The sequence below is a fragment of the Alosa pseudoharengus genome, unplaced genomic scaffold (genome assembly GCF_046254945.1).
Source record: "Alosa pseudoharengus isolate Yale_2024_CS ecotype anadromous, Long Island Sound unplaced genomic scaffold, YU_APseudo_1.1 YU_APseudo_1.1_scf_21, whole genome shotgun sequence".
Lineage (NCBI taxonomy): Eukaryota > Metazoa > Chordata > Actinopteri > Clupeiformes > Clupeidae > Alosa > Alosa pseudoharengus.
Window position 1 is genome coordinate 1,451,503 of NW_027468674.1, and position 17,500 is coordinate 1,469,002.

Sequence of the window (17,500 nt, forward strand, 5' to 3'; positions counted from 1 at the left end):
CATTTATTAGAGGCCACATTAATTATAGGCTAATATATTATAATATTCAGTATTCATTATTGAATGCTTAGCTGGAATGATGTTTCCCTATCATCCTATTTTTAAAGCAGACATACATGTGGGCATGTAATTGAGCTACGGGTTTTCTTCAGGAATGGCATGTTTGAACGGGCACTGCACTAGTAGGACAAAACATAGATAGCCAGCAGTCATACAGCTCTCACACACTGTAAAATGAAACACATAATGGGGACATATGCAAACAAGCAAAACAAAACAGACAAATAAAATAAAACAAAACAGAAACACATGAAGACAAGGAGCATGCTTTTCTAGGAGCCACTGATTTAAGTGAGTTTTAAAAGTGTTGTATGTAGGACACTCTCTTATTGGGAGGGGCAAGCTATTCCATAGTTTACCTCCTACTGACAATACGTTTTGGCCAAAAGCGGTGCGTCTGAATGGTACACCGTCACCTTTTACAGAGGCCCATGTACTACCTGACTTAGATAGATAGATAGATAGATAGATAGATAGATACTTTATTGATCCCCAGGGGAAATTCAAGAATTCAAGTCTTTGGAAAAAGCCATGCAGCGGAGGCGGGAGTGGAGACAAGCAAACTTGAAATGTTTCAAATTGTCAAAGCTTAAAAATGTGTGTCTCTCTAAGATATCGCAATGGTGAAATGACAATGCCTTTTTATCAAAAGTTTTTATGGCTTTCTTAAATAGAGATTCAATGATTTTAAGAGTAGTTATGCCGGTAAATGACCTTTGAAATTAATTTGAATATGCACAGCTGCATATTCAGCTGCATGAATTTGAATATGCATGAGCTCCACACTTATTGAATATGTAACAATTTGCATATGTATGACAAATACATCGGCCCAATCTTCATCCAATCATCCTACTGCCAATGGGTTATGGCAATGCTGCTTTTAGACTGACCTCTAACCTGAAAACTGTCTGGCTTGGTAGTACCTGCCAGGGGTATAACCCCCACCGGTATAGTCTTGAGGGTCACAGAGGCATACACGCCTCCCCACGACAAGGTAGCAACAATAGGGGATTTTTTTTTTGCGTGTGTTTTATTTATTTGTTTTTTTTTATTTGTAAAGTTTTTTTTTTTTTTTTTTTTTAATCCAGCGTGGATCCTCGACCTAGTTAGCCTGATGAGCCAGACCCACATTAAAATGTAGGGTCTGGGCACTCACCGTTCACAGTGCTCAGTCCGAGGGGCGGGATAATCAGTTGTCTTTCAAATTCCCTCTGCACGCAATAGGACAGCGGCAGCGCTATGAGTCCCATGCGTTTCCCACCAGCGGAGCTAGTTGGCTAGTTCAAACGTTTGCCAACTTAATAAAAGCTTAACTTGTGTCACACTGTTCGCCAGCAGCAACCATCTTATTTGTTTTCAAGTAGCAGGGAATTCAAGCCAAACCGTTGCAACTCTGCCATCAATCATTATGTTAAGCCCACCTAACGACCCTATACACGATTTCATTGGCCTGATTAAGTTTCGATTTCTGGAGCTCACCAGCCAACGGAGAGTTGCTAGACTAGCCCTGGCAGCAAATGTAATTTGCTGCCGCTAGGGGCGCGTCTACATTTCTAGGCTACGCCCTCGTCTCTGTAGCTCCCTATATCAGTTCCTGGTTTGTTCTTTGCTTAGTTCTTCCGCTCTGGGTCATATTCATCTGATAAATCAGGCAACTGTGAGTTTGTGCAGCTAGTACCACGATATTCTCCGCAAATGGCAGTGCAAGGGAGTCCATGTTTTTTGCATGTGCATCTCTTTGTGCTGTAGTCTTTCTTGCAACTACAGCGGACTTTATCTAGTATTTCTGGTTTCACACACACACACACACCAGTGTCTGAGGCCAACCTTCTCCACGTTAAAATAATATATAGAATTGTATGAGAATCCACCCCAGAAGTGGTGCCAATTATTTGTAAATCTACCAGCCAAAAATGTAATCTCAAGATGGGATGGCTATTCATACTTTCTTCTGATGTTATCTGTGGGGGAATGTCATAAGGTAAGACTTTTTTTTTATTATTTGATTTATTTCAGGATCAAGACAATAAAATGCATCAATCCAAAGGATGACATGCAAAAGTACAAAACTTATTTCCAGCATGGTCCTTGGTGTTGAACACATGAAACAAATAGACAAGGAACAGACAATATTCAGACTGGCGGGTGAGGGATATAACATATAACAGATAAAAAAGAAAAACACAACTGCAGAAAAAATATCCAAATGATCAAAACATATCCACCTTATTCCATAAACTCTGTTTTACCTGTCTTTATAAAATCCCCCTTGATTCTAGGAGTTGTGTAGCAGTAGGCAAACTATTTCAAGCCATGATACCAGTATAAAAGAAAGAATTTTTACCTGCATTATTTGTTCTAGGTACTAAGCAGGAGCGGATGCTTGCCCTGGTGTTATGTCCATGCTGTGTGTGGACCATGGTGGCAGAGCTAGAGCCTAAATAATTGGGAGCCTGACCATTTACAATGTTGAACATATGATTCAACTTAAGTTGTTCAACTCTTAGATGCACAGGTAGTAGGCCTGCTTTTTTAAACTCCTCCCTACCAATATGAGTACGGGGGGGTGCTTTTAACAGGTACCGAATAACATTGTTTTGCAGCATCTGAAGTTGTTTTTAAGTTTCACAGTCAACCCAGAAAAACACGCAGAGCAAGCGAAATCCACATGACATTGAATCAGTTTGAACCAATCATTTCTTTACAGAAAAATCTAAAAGCTTTGTCTTGCGATATAATAACTTCAATTTACAGGCACATTTGTCTAAAACTTTTGCTGCAATAGATTCACCACTAAGTGATTGATCCAATGTTAGACCCAAATATGTGAGATTTGATTTAGACACAATTTCAGACCCATTACACATCACTTTTAAAGTATTTGATTTTGCCAACTTCCTTTTTGTACCAAACAAGATTGATTTGGTCTTTGGCCCAGATGCATAGAGAGCTTATTGTCTACCAGCCACTGGTTGACAGACTCAAACTCATCACTAAGAGTATTTTCAATGTCTTTAACGTTACCCCCTGGGACAAGTAAAGCAGAATCATCGGCATATAATAAAAATTTGTACTGTACCCACTGACATGTCATTTATGTACAATAAACATAACAGGGGCCCCAGGATCGAGCCTTGCGGCACCCCACATGCTATACTGTGTGGATCAGAGAGGGTCCCCTCTACATCGCAAACCTGTGTCCTATCTGTTAGGTAAGAAGTGAACCATTTGAGTGCTGAGTTGCTAAAAGCCATGCACTGCAATTTAGAAATCAAAATATCGTGGTTCACGGTATCGAATGCTTTTTGCAGGTCGAGTAGAAGCATACCAACATAATTTCCTAGATCTAGATTCTGACGCACATAGTCAAAGAGGTGGATAAGACATTTGTCAGGAGAATGTGCAGCTCTGAAGCCAGACTTGGTTTGCCTGTTGACAAGGTGTGCCTCTGCTCTGAAGCCAGACTGAAGCTCATATAACAGATCATGCCAGATAAGATACTCCTCGATAGAGCCGGACCGATAAAGGATTTTGAAGGCCGATACCGATACAAATATTTGTTGATTTAAAAATATATCGGATCCGATATATCGGCCGATATATATATTTTTTTCAGAAACGCGCAACAAAACATTAACAGATTTCCCTAACATTAGTTATTTGTAGTTATTTATGAGTATTGACTAAAATAATATGATAATGCCTTTTAAAAACAAACTTGTTTATTTTTAAATAATATTGTCACAGTGGAACAGAGGAACATCGAAATATATTAAAGTTCTGATAAATAAAATGTATAAAAATAGAAACTTAAGATATGAAACTTAGTCTTTTGAACAAGAACACAATAACAACAACCAAATCAAAGTTACCACTATTAAAAGACTTGGTAAGCTTCATAAATATAACTTTGAACTAAGACTTAATAATTACAAAAAATAATGATGACATTATTACTATCATCATCATCAAATACTATTATCATTAAACAAGATAAAGGTCACTCCTAAAAGTTTGAGTGTGCGTGTGTAATAATTAGTCCCTATTGCCTTATAAGCTACCTTATAATTAATGTCAGCTTGCTTATTCCTTTACCTGCACTTTTAAAATTATTTCCATCAAGCTACATTAAACCATTTTCAATCATCAGTTGCTGCCTGCCTTCTAAAACCTACTATTTAGTGATCTAAATCCATTATGTAACTCGTTAATGCTGCGGCTGAACGACAGTCTGAAACGCACACTTGGCGTCATTGGATTTCACTTGTAAAAGATAAGCTAACTTTTATGCACAAGCTACGTTTGATACTTTTTCTCTATGTCTAAATGTTCACTCCTCGCACGTCTAACTTACATTTTACAATGCAGGGACTGTAACTACAGATATACTAGTTATAAATAGTAATCATTACTTTATTTAGGCAGAATAAGTTCGTTGTGGTTTCCAAGCTCATTAATGTTAACGTTAGCGGTCTTCCACTGATATTCATGGCATTAGCTAGCTTTGTGGTTAGCTAGTCTATGATGAGCCATAATTTAGCAATGGATACGTCATACTGCAAATTGTAAAACATGCGCTTTCAAAATAACAGGCCGGGGAGAGATGATACGTCTCACTGCTATAACTGTCACGCTATTAAAGAAATACATCTTCAGTCACATTGTCAAAAGTTAAAAGGACAGACAGTCAACTACACTGTAACAACGTAACGTAATTCCGCTTCACCCTCGGCTTATTTACCAGCAGCAAAACTGGACATTGTTTTCACGAATTTTGTCATGCTTATTTGAGTTAAGAGAACTGATGGGGATGTTCTTTTAATTGTTATTTCAAGCAATGTATGTCTCGTGACCAAATCACCATGAACACACTTCACTGATGATCTCTCTCGTGGATAACTGCTTCTCTCTGGCCGACTCTTTTTCTTTTTCTTTTTCTCAGTCGCTTTGGTGCTTTTCTCACATCACTATTAACATTTGCACAGCAGTTAGTGCATTTCTCAAAACAATTAGTGCAAACTGCAAAACCTAGTGGATGACCTGCAAAAGCACGTCACTTGTTCAAAATGGATAGTCCATTCCTCAAAAGCAGGTATTTATGTCAATGAAACTGTCAGTGTAATCAAAATGAGAAGTCTTGACACCATCGTTTATGAACAAGATAGTCAAATGGCTTTGTCATGTTTTCATTATGACAGTTCTCTCAGTGTTTTCCAATGCAAAAAAAAGGTCGGAACTCGGTGACACTACCTGAACATGCTCAAGACAGCACTATACAGTACTTGTACAGCCATTTGAAAACTACAGTAAAGTTACACATTAGGGGAGTAAGTGAGTAGCCTACAAGACACTGAATACGTACATTTTTACTGTATGCTCTTTGCAATTCTACAGCATTGTGACAGAATTTGATAACTAGTTCAACAATTTTGTATGTAATGACTCAAGCAATGAAATTAAGACTATTAGTTTTATTGGGAACGACTATTCAGCATCCGTAAGTAGCCTATAGTTCATTTTGACTGACATGACATAAGCAAATGATAATGTTAAAAAACAACAGAGAATTGTATGAAAGCAACTGATACATGTCCAAAAGCATTTGCAATTTGTTCAGAGGAAGGAGAAATTGCTACTATGATGTGCACAAATGACTAAATGTTGTGGAGGTTGAACTAATAGTTATGAGAATTTTCATTCTGATCTGAAAAAAGCACCAAAGCGACTGAGAAAAACTGTAATACACGAGTGTTGCCAGCAGGGACGGTGTAGAGTGCCCTCTGGTGGACAAACTATACAACGCCAACACTCATGACATGGTTGAAGGGTGTTTCGTCCGTTTTTATTTTATTTTTAAAATATTCATTTATCGGCCATTATAAATGCCGATACCGATAGTTAAATAAATCGGTCGGGCTCTACTCCTCGACCTGTTCATACACAAGACGCTCAATAATCTTTGATATGGTTGAAAGAATTGAGACTGGCCTATAATTCCCAACATCAGCTCTGCTATTTTTCTTAAAAAGAGGAACCACCCTGGCATTCTTCATCTCGTTTGGGAAAACACCCAGACTTATCGACAGATTTATGACATGGGTAAGAATTAGGGCTGTCAAAATAACTGATTAATTTCGATTAATTAATTTGAGAAAAAAGAACTGATTAAAAAAAATAACGCAGATTAATCGATTCCGTATGACCTTTGACCCCAAGCCGTTGTAGTCAGTAACCATTAGACTGTAAAATGAAGGAGAGAGAGGGAAATGTGCTGACTAGATCAGTGTTTTTCAACCACTGTGCCGGGGCACACTAGTGTGCCGTGAGAGATCATCAGGTGTGCCGCAGAAAATTACCCAAATGTCACTCACTGGTCCAGAAAAGCAACTGTTGCATCAAAGAATTTATAACCACATGCTTTCATTGATTGTATGATTGCACTATTTGTGGTATGCAGGCATTGTACAACGGGGCCCCATATCCAGTATTCACAGAATCATCACATATCCAGTTCATAACAACAATTAAATTAGATAGGCCTATAGTCACCTACAAATGAAACAGAGGGCGCTTGTTTTATTGAGCAGGTCTTGCATAGAAGCCATAATAAGACCATATCTGTGTATTATTTGAAATTTTAGGCTATGGTATGTTTATTTTTTCTTCACACAGGATGTTAGTGTGCCGTGGGACATTTTAAGTGTCAAAGGTGTGCCGTGGCACAAAAAAGGTTGAAAAACACTGGACTAGATCATTGATTGGAACATTTACTTTTAAACAACGGCCTGATGGTGTTGATAAAAATAAAGTGTTGATTAAAATAAAGTCCTGTGCAATGTCTGCAGCAAGGAATTTGCATATCAACGGAGTTCATCAACTCGCACATCAATGCAAAGAAATAGTGTTGACATTGAGGGAAGTGTTAATTTATTTTCATTGTGTCCCCTAGGTTATATCTGTGGCCTGAAATACCTTGTATGTGAAAAACAACTTCTTCCCGAAGCACTTTTGAATTTATTTCCTCAGCATATTAGGTCATATCATAAATTATTATGGCCATTATTAAAATAATAATAAAAGAGTTTTTGAACTTTAATGTCACTAATGCTGATTATTCAATGATTTATTTGAATTTAAAAATGTAAAATACTTTCACAGCAAAAATTATATATGCGATTAATTTAGATTAATTAATCACAGAGTATGTAATTAATTTGATAAATTTTTTTAATCGATTGACAGCCCTAGTAAGAATACTACATGTAACCTCAGCACTATCCCTAAGAAACCTGGAGGGGATAAGGTCCAAGCCAGTGGAAGCCGGTGGAGAGGCTCGCTCTTACTTTATCCTTTGAGACAGGACTAATTGCAAACGAGTCTGCAGACACAATTTTATTTCTATAGAAAGAGTTAAGAAATGATTTCCTATATATTCATCTGAAGCACCTGGCAATTTACTGACCAGACTGGCAGCAACGGTTGTAAAATACTGGTTAAAATGGCAGGCAATCTGACGCTTATCAAAACATCTCATCTTCAATAAAAATCCCAGCTTTACCAGACTTTGATTTGGATTTTGCTGTTGATCCCATATCATTGAGAACTTTCCATAGCTTTTTAGGCTGCTTTGCATTTGCAGCAATGGAGTCTGACTTTGCCTGTTGAACCTTGTAACTAACTTTCTAAGATAACAGTTGTAGTCAGCTGGAAGTTTAGACTTTTTAAACTTTGTGAAACATCTATTACAGTACGTTGTCTGATAAGATCAACGATTTCAGATGACATCCAACAAGCACTTCTATGCTTAATTCTTGTTTCTCTCATTGGTGCGACTTTATCAAGAACAGCTATGAAACTGCTTGAACAAATCCCTAGCCTTATCAACATCATTACATTCGAGCACATCAGACCAATCTCTCTCAGATAGCGTTTGATTGAACACCTCAGCAGAGTACTGTTTGGTACATCTGGAGCACCTCAGCAGAGTACTGTTTGGTACATGCTCCTTGTTGGTGCCCCCCACCCAATCCCAATCCTCCCCCATCTTTTTTATGCAGCCCTTGCCACTTAATCTACTAAACCCCTCTTCTACTGCACTTTTTACCCCCCCATTAATGCACAAATAGGCTGACACCAGACATAATTTCACTGCATTTCTTACTTCCAGTAACTATATGCATGTGACAATAAACTTCCTTGTATCCTTGTATCCTTGTACATTTGTATTTGACTGAACACCTCAGCAGAGTACTGTTTGGTACATCTGGAACACCTCAGCAGAGTACTGTTTGGTACATCATGGTCTGTATTTGATGGAACAATGCTCATTTATTGGCTGAGATTTCAATTTCTTTTGTGTGCAAAAAACTGCATTATGGTCACATCCAACACACCTGATTGACATATCATTCCACAATCAAATACTAAAATTAAATCAAGAAGGGACCGGCTATTTATAGACAACCCAGTGGGCTCAGTGATTAGTGGCTGTTAACCAGACACCTTGCAGAGATATGAGAAAGACTCTTTCAGGCTATTCCATGGCAGAAATAGATTTGTATTAAAATCACCCATTATTATGCATTCATTCTCTAGGCATATATTGCTTTTACAACAGACGGATTCAAGGAGTTCGTAGAAGTCAGTTTGTTTAGGTGGGCGGTAACAGACACCCACAATGATGGGCTTGGTTTTAGGAAGTATTACCTCAACCCAAGCTGACTCCAAGCTATCCACCTGTAGATCGTGGTGCGGATTGAAAATGATATCACTACTTATAAAAAGACACACTCCTCCGTCTCGTCTGTTGCGATCATGTCGGTAGATGTAATATCCTGAAAGCCCAACTTCACCATCTTGAATTGAGCTGCATAGCCAGGTCTCCGACACAGCGATCACAGCAGTCTTAGAAGTAGATAGATAGATAGATAGATAGAAGATAGATAGATAGATAGATAGATAGATACTTTATTGATCCCCAGGGGAAATTCAACACAGCGATCACTGCAGTCTTAGAAGTAGTCATCCAGTCTGGGAAGAAGACTCCTGGCATTGACGTGAATAAAATGCCCACACACACACATGCACATGCATACACACACACACATGCACATGCATACACACACACACGCACATGCATACACACACACACATGCATACACACACGCACATGCACACACGCACATACATACATACACACACGCACATGCATACACACACACACAAGCACATGCATACACACACGCACAAGCACATGCATACACACACACACAAGCACATGCATACACACACACACAAGCACATGCATACACACACACACAAGCACATGCATACACACACACACATGCACATGCATACACACACACACATGCACATGCATACACACACACACGCACATGCATACACACACACACATGCATACACACACACATGCACATGCATACACACACACACAAGCACATGCATACACACACACACAAGCACATGCATACACACACACACATGCACATGCACACACACACACATGCACATGCACACACGCACATGCATACACACACACACATGCATACACACACGCACATGCACACACGCACATACATACACACACACACGCACATGCATACACACACACACGCACATGCATACACACACACACACGCACATGCATACTGTTACGGCCGGCTCGTTTACTGACCGCAACATAAAGGGAAACGGACAACAAAGTTCCAATTTATAATTTATTAAGATTAAGCAACAATAGTAATACCAACCATGATGTGTCTAGGGGGAAGATGAGTGTTGGCGTGCGTGTGTGTATGAATGCAATGTCAGCATCAGTATGTAAGATGACTAAATGGTAGACAAAAGAAGACAGAAAGATTAGAGAGAGAGGAGAGAAAGAGTAAAGTGCCAGTGCAGAGAGAAAGTCAAAATGGTGCCTGCAAGAGAGAAGAAAAGTGCCTAAAGGGGAGGAGAGGAGACCTCCTTATATAACCACACCCTGATGCAGGTGTACACAATCCCTAATTGACCTAATCAGGCCCTACCTGCCCTACCTGCCCGTGCACTGACCAGGAGAGGCCTGAAGGGGCACAGGGGGTCGTAACAGTACACACACACACACACACACATGCATACACACACACACACACAGGCAAATGCATACACACGCACATGCATACACACACACACACACAGGCAAATGCATACACACGCACATGCATACACACACACGCACATGCATACACACACACACACACACAGGCAAATGCATACACACGCACATGCATACACACACACGCACATGCATACACACACACGCACGCACATGCATACACACACACATGCATACACACACACGCACATGCATACACACACACGCACGCACATGCATACACACACACATGCATACACACGCACATGCATACAAACACACACGCACATGCATACACACACACACATGCATACACACGCACATGCACACACGCACATGCATACACACACGCACATGCACACACGCACATGCATACACACACACACGCACATGCATACACACACACACATGCATACACACACGCACATGCACACACGCACATGCATACACACACGCACATACATACACACACACACACAAGCACGTCGCACATGCATGCACATGCATACACACACACATGCATACACACGCACATGCATACACACACACACACGCATCCCTTTCCGCCTTAGAAGGCCGAGTGAATCATAGTCTCTCCCATCCATACTGTCCTCATCATAAGTTATCCCTTGGGTTGAGTCATCAAAGACATCGGGGCTGCACATTTCCCGCACGCAACACCGGTTACAAACCAACGGGATATCTGACTTGTTCGCAAATAAAAAACAAAAACAAATTAGAAAGCAACTGGAGGTAAGATTGTGCAATCAATTCTTAAGGTCACTCTAAATCTTTTTGTGGCAAGTGACCCAGGTAAGTGTGGCAAGAGACTTCAAATGTATCGTGTTTATGCATAGGTTAACTTATTGAATGGACAAGAATATGTTAGTTATTTGGCCCCTGTTTTTACAGTTCATGAAAATGCACTGTTCTGTTCTTCCTAGGCTTCTTCCGCTGATCACTTTTGGTTTTTGCTATTCAGCTTGAACCATTTCACGTAGAAACTTTATTCAAACTTTGTAACGTAGGTCTTCTATAGGACAAAGCTGCTATGTATTTTTCATCTTTGTAACTTTTTTTCTACTTGAGTTTTTTCTACTTGCCATAAGTCAATTAGGCCTAGTGTTGCGTTCATTTGCATATTTAAAATAAATTTTTCCAAGAAACTTGTACAAAAAATTTTTACTTTTTATGTATACTTTCACTGTGTGAGGTTTCATTGTGATAAGAGTAAAGGAAAAAATAAGCCCATTAGGGTGTATTTTGGGCATATGCGATTAGTATGTTGCTCATTTACATATTCAAATTCATTTTCAAAGAAACTTCTAATACAAAATATATTACATTGCATGTAGACTTTCATTGTCAATTTTATTGCGGTAGGAGTAAAGGAAAAAAATAAGCCTATGCGGGTATATTTTGGGTAGCCTATTGATTAGGGTATAGCTCATTTGCATATTCAAATTCATTTTCAAAGAAACTTGTAATACAAAACATTTTACTTTTCATGGATACGCTCATTGTATAAAGTTTTATTTTGATAGGAGTAAAGGAATAAAATAAGCCCATTGGGGTGTTTGTTGTCTGGCATACTGGCACACATCATGGATTGATGAGAATTAAACACATTTCCTCAACTAGGATTTCTTAGGACTTTTAGTATGTTGTTCTGGACACCTCATAGAAATTATCTATGCTGAAAAAAAATATTTTACAATTACCTCTATTTTTGGCTCCAAAATGAGTTAGTTTGCCTGGACTAATAGAACCAACTCAAATTTCTGCAAGAAAATGACAGACCTTGTATTTTGATGTAAGATACAAGGTGATCAGTTGTTACCCCACTACCGGGGTGGTTTGTAACAGTTAGACAAAAGACAGAAAAAGAGAGGCCAAACCATGCAATATGTTTCAAAAACATGTTTGGAGCATTGAAATAGGCCTGTGTGTTCGCATGTGTATTTTTATGTGTGAGATGTGTATGTGTGTTCGCATGTGTATTTTTATGTGTAAGATGTGTGTATGGGTGTCTTTGTGAGTGTGTGTGTTTCTCTGTGTAAATTAATATAAAATGTTGCACAAAACATATACACATGTGCCAGTGTTGATCAGCTACAACTGACAAAAACAATGGCAGAGAAATGACATTAAATGATGATTAAAAATGACACGTCAATCATTTTAAGTGGTGTGGGTAGGAGAGTATGCGTTTCCAAATGAGGTTGTGGACAGGTCCACCCCCACCCCCAATACTGAAGCATTTTGTAACAGTGAGGTTGTGGACAGGTCCACCCCCACCCACAATACTGAAGCATTCTGTAACAGTGAGGTTGTGGACAGGTCCACCCCCACCCCCAATACTGAAGCATTCTGTAACAGTGAGGTTGTGGACAGGTCCACCCCCAATACTGAAGCATTCTGTGAAATGTTTTAAATCTAGCAATTGTACTCATGTGGGGTGGGTTGCAACACATGTCATATGTGTTAACTTTCCCCCGACAGCCATATGCATCTTGCTGTATAAGCTTTGTATAGTGTTTTGGTTTATACTTGGATGAAATGCATCATGTTTTGCCTCAGAGACTACAGTTTAGTATGTGGCTGTATCTTCAATGGTAAAAGTAGGCCTACTAAGGAAATCAGTTTTTCCTTTGTAAAATTAGAATGGGTGACATTCTAGGTTTAACAATCGCCATGTGGGACAGTGGTGGCATTGTGCAAGTGCTGGGGTGATCACATGTCTATCTTATTCCTGTTTTGTGGAAATTGTGGTGTTACAACTCTCTCCGTGTTACAACTTGCAGGTTAACAGTGGGTGACACTAAAAGTGCTATAAAGAAGCGTGGCTGTTTTTGGTGTCCACACATGTGCACCTGCAGTTAATAATTAGGCGTAATAAACAGCCAAATTATGTTCCTGTGTTTGCATTAAAACTATCGCAGGAGTTGGCGTCGGCATGGAGTGGACACTTGCCAGAGGCCTAGCGCGCTGACACAGCGAGTTTCGGTGTTGGCCAACTTGTCTGCAGCGGTCATGTGACGGAGGGCGGAAATGCTGACGAAAAAAAACAAAATGGTGGCGCCGAGTTAAAAACAAAACATCGGTAGAAGAAACAGAAGCGAGACGACACTTGGGAAATTAGACCAGTTTGCTGAATGTTTAGTACTGCTGCGTCGAAAACATCTACATGATAATGTGAACTTGAGGGGTTTTCAAAGGATCTTTGAAAAAACGCGTCATCATCGCAAAACGGCGAAGCAGTGCCTATTTCTCAACGCATACAGCGAGGAGGACGCCAGTAGAACTCCTCATCATCGGGGTTCATCCGTAACCAGGTAAAGTTTGAAGTAGCATATTACAGCCAGGGCTGCTCCACACTACACATGCCTTCAGACATTTTTTGCAACCAGTTGTGTTTTGGATCATCGCCATCCGTGTTCAAAACAACTCTATCTGTCTGGAGTTCTTAATCAAGTAACGTTAGTTAAACCGTTAGCTATTATCTTCCGTCACACAGTTAAACGTATCCGCAACTAACCTAGACAACTAAACAACCTAGCATCCCCGTTAGCCAGATCATAGATGCATAGATGGTTGGACGAGTAGAAGATTGTGTCGCTCAAATATGAAGCTAGATTAGACTAGATTTAGGAGCAGTGAGGGGACGTTCATTGCACATTTATAAATTGAAGTCAACAACTGATTCAACATTACTGCCAAGAAACTTTATTTCGTCTAATTGACCAACTTTCTCCCGTTGCTTTTTGCAAACGGGTAACAGTTGACGTTTGATGCGTGTGTTATAAAGTGTGTGGATCGCTGGAGGCCTCCGTTGCGAAATGTGTTGAGATGAGTCAGGAGTTTGAGTTTACGGAGAGCCTCCTGACTGTCATCCCTAGACTGGCCTGGCCTGGCCGTGACGTTATCACCAGGAACTTGAAACTGCTGCTGCACAAGCTGCTGTCTACACTTTGATCTGCGCAGGCACATTACCACATACTTAGCGTTCAACCCGAGTTACCTGTCCTTAATCTATGAGCACAATGTCCTCCTGATGATAAATCCATCTGCTCCGACCACGGCGCGATAATCTGATCAGAACAACAACTAATCGCACTCGCTAGCGAATTCCCCCGCTGCTTCTATTGATTCAGCATCTCCACCGAAAACAGACGGGAGAGATCATTTAACTTCAGGGGGAAGTGTTCAGCCGTCTAGTCCGTGTCTGCTCCGTCCGGATGACCTCTGATGGACGCTGCAGATGGGAACTCGTTGCCACCAGAGGCGTCATTTGAAATTAGCCCTGCAGTGCACCTTGGTGTCCAGAGTATGTTGGTGTTGGACTCGTGAGGACTGATGATCCACAAGGCACCTTTTGAGCAATGTTCCTGAATAATGTTCCTGAAAAATTTTCCCGTAGAAGTGCCCAGGCTGGCACAGACAGACTGCCCTGTAGGAGTGGCCAGGCATCACATGCTGTGTACCCATGTGTTGTGATATTTAGAAATAAAATCTGATTAGATCACCCCCCCACCCCCACTTGCTGTGAACCCGTGTTGTGATATTTAGAAATAAAATCTGATTAGATCACCCCCCCCCCACCCCCACTTGTGTGACATTTGACTGGGATGCTGGTTCATATTCTTTGTTTTCTGGTCGCCTGGTAGCAGGGTTCTAATTGGTCTGTTTTCTGGTAGCAGAGTTCTAATTGGTCTGTTTTCTGGTAGCAGGGTTCTAATTGATCTGTTGTCTGGTTGCGTAGCAGCAGAGCTCTGATAGATCTCTAAAGTTCGCCTACAAAAAAGCTACCATCTTTGCCCATATAATGACAGCGTTTCCCATACATTGACTTATTTGTGGCGGCCCACCACAATATCAACAGTGACCACCACACAATGATTTTCCAGGTTGTACTAAATTATGCTTAAATCTGGTTAGCATCATAACCATGTTGTGCTAATTTCTTAAAACTGTTGCATTCAAGTTAATTCTGCAAACCAACCACCACAAATGGAATTCAATTCTCTGGGAAACACTGAATGAGATCCGGTATCTTGAAATTTTGCTTATGGGAAAATAACATGGGGATTTGGAATTATCACACCTGTTAAACTCTCGCGGGGACGACGAAATCGGGAATGCAGACGTTTTCCTTAACACACTTTTGTCCATTGCCTTCGATTTTTGCTACCCCAGAGCTAACTTGTGATGCAACTTGCCATTAAGTTGGTTAGCAATTAGCAGGTCTAATTGGTATAAGTATAAGTATATCTACTTTTTTGATCCCGTGAGGGAAATTTGGTCTCTGCATTTAACCCAATCAGTGAATTAGTCAAACACAAACAGCACACAGTGAACACACAGTGAGGTGAAGCACACACTAATCCCGGAGCAGTGAGCTGCCTGCTACAACGGCGGCGCTCGGGGAGCAGTGAGGGGTTAGGTGCCTTGCTCAATGGCACTTCAGCCGCAGCCCACTGGTCGGGGCTCGAACCGGCAACCCTCCGGTTACAAGTCCAGAGTGCTAACCAGTGGGCCACGGCTGCTGGTGTTTTGTCTGGTTGCGTAGCAGCAGAGTTATTTAATCTTAAACCTCAGTCTTATATGTTAAGTGAATGTTGTAGTTTGAGAGCAAAGATTAACCGTAGTCAAATTCCTTGTTTGTTTATGCAAACCAGGCCAATAAAGATCTGAAAAAAACCTTGAATTTCTCCTTGGGGATCAATAAAGTATCTATCTATCTAAAGCTTATTCTGATTGGTGTGTTGTCTGGTTGCATAGCAGCAGAGTTCTGATTGGGGTGTGTGTGTTGTCTGGTTGCGTAGCAGCAGAGTTCTGATTGGGGTGTGTGTGTTGTCTGGTTGCGTAGCAGCAGAGTTCTGATTGGGGTGTGTGTGTTGTCTGGTTGCGTAGCAGCAGAGTTCTGATTGGTGTGTTGTCTGGTTGCGTAGCAGCAGAGTTCTGATTGGTGTGTGTGTTGTCTGGTTGCGTAGTGCAGAGTTCTGATTGGTGTGTGTGTTGTCTGGTTGTGTAGCAGCAGAGTTCTGATTGGTGTGTGTGTTGTCTGGTTGCGTAGCAGCAGAGTTCTGATTGGTGTGTGTGTTGTCTGGTTGCGTAGCAGCAGAGGGGTATTCCAGAAAGGAGGTCTGGGTTGTCTGAACCTGTGGCGACTAAACCCGAGCTGTCGGTTCCAAAACACCGGTTACCAGTTAGTTCAATCAACCCTGTGTTAGATAACCTAGAGTTGTGCGCGTTCACGGCGAACTTATAAAGGCATCATCTATTGAGAGTCGAAACCATGAGTGAAACCGGCGAAACGAAGAGCACTGTATTTTTCAGAGGCGGAGTAGTCGAGGCTTACGAGGAGAGAACTGTAATGACAAAAAAAGAGCAATACTTAAGCACCTGTGTCCGAGACCTTGCTTGGCAGAGAATAGCCTAACTGACCGTGTAAATGCGTACGTTTAGGATGGCCTATTTAATGTCAAAAGCACAATTAAATAATTCAGTGGACATCACGTATTGTAGCCTATTGACTGCTTTAAATTATGCTATCTTAAACTAGCCTACCTTGTCACAGATTGAGTGGGCCATAGAATTCTTTGAGAATCCCAAATGTAATTTTCTATTTTAACGCGGGTTCTGCAGCTGTGGCCAAGTTAAACTTTTGCGCCTCCATCATCGGAAGGGTGAAGAATGTCGGAAGGCGTGGGTAGCCTATTGGACACATTTCGGTGCACATTTGGAAAATTTAATAATTGATGCTGACCTGACAGTTGGTGAAACTACAATTTAATGATCCTCGTGGGTTTGTGTCCAGGAAAATGAATGAAGTTGCGCATGAACTGCTTTAGCGCAAGGCAAACTTTACGCACCGATAGCTTGCCGATATGTTCTGCGTCTCCAATAGTAACATTACAGAAACTCGCAGTCGGAGAGCGATCATCGATGCACATAATTTGGAGAGAGGCAAAAAGTGTATCCTATTGAAAAACTATTTTATCCCAAATGCCATCGGCATTCTTAACCAAACTAGTGACAACACACATACCTGGCTGAGCTGTTATGTAGCCTAGTCTTAAACTTATTTATTCATTTTCTATATGTTTTCCCTTTTTTGTAGCCTACTGCACTGTAATTATATCTTCAGTGTGTCAGATGTTTTTTGTCCATCCGATGTCTGGTGAGCCAAAGGCAAATGTCCACTATGGTGTTGGCTAGCTAAGATTTATTTTATTCTATTCTAATCCATGCGTAGCCTAATGTAGAGATGGAGTCGAGAAT

At 40.6% G+C, this 17,500-nt stretch overlaps 1 protein-coding gene across 3 annotated transcripts in view; it reads left to right on the plus strand.

Moving 5' to 3' along the window:
• Nucleotides 1–13,261: 13,261 nt before the first annotated feature.
• spns1 (SPNS lysolipid transporter 1, lysophospholipid) overlaps nucleotides 13,262–17,500 on the plus strand; it is a gene marked incomplete in the record, with an annotated part of 28,118 nt that continues 23,879 nt past the window's right edge. For all 3 annotated transcript variants that reach the window (XM_076297612.1, XM_076297614.1, XM_076297613.1), the window contains 1 exon segment: nucleotides 13,262–13,551.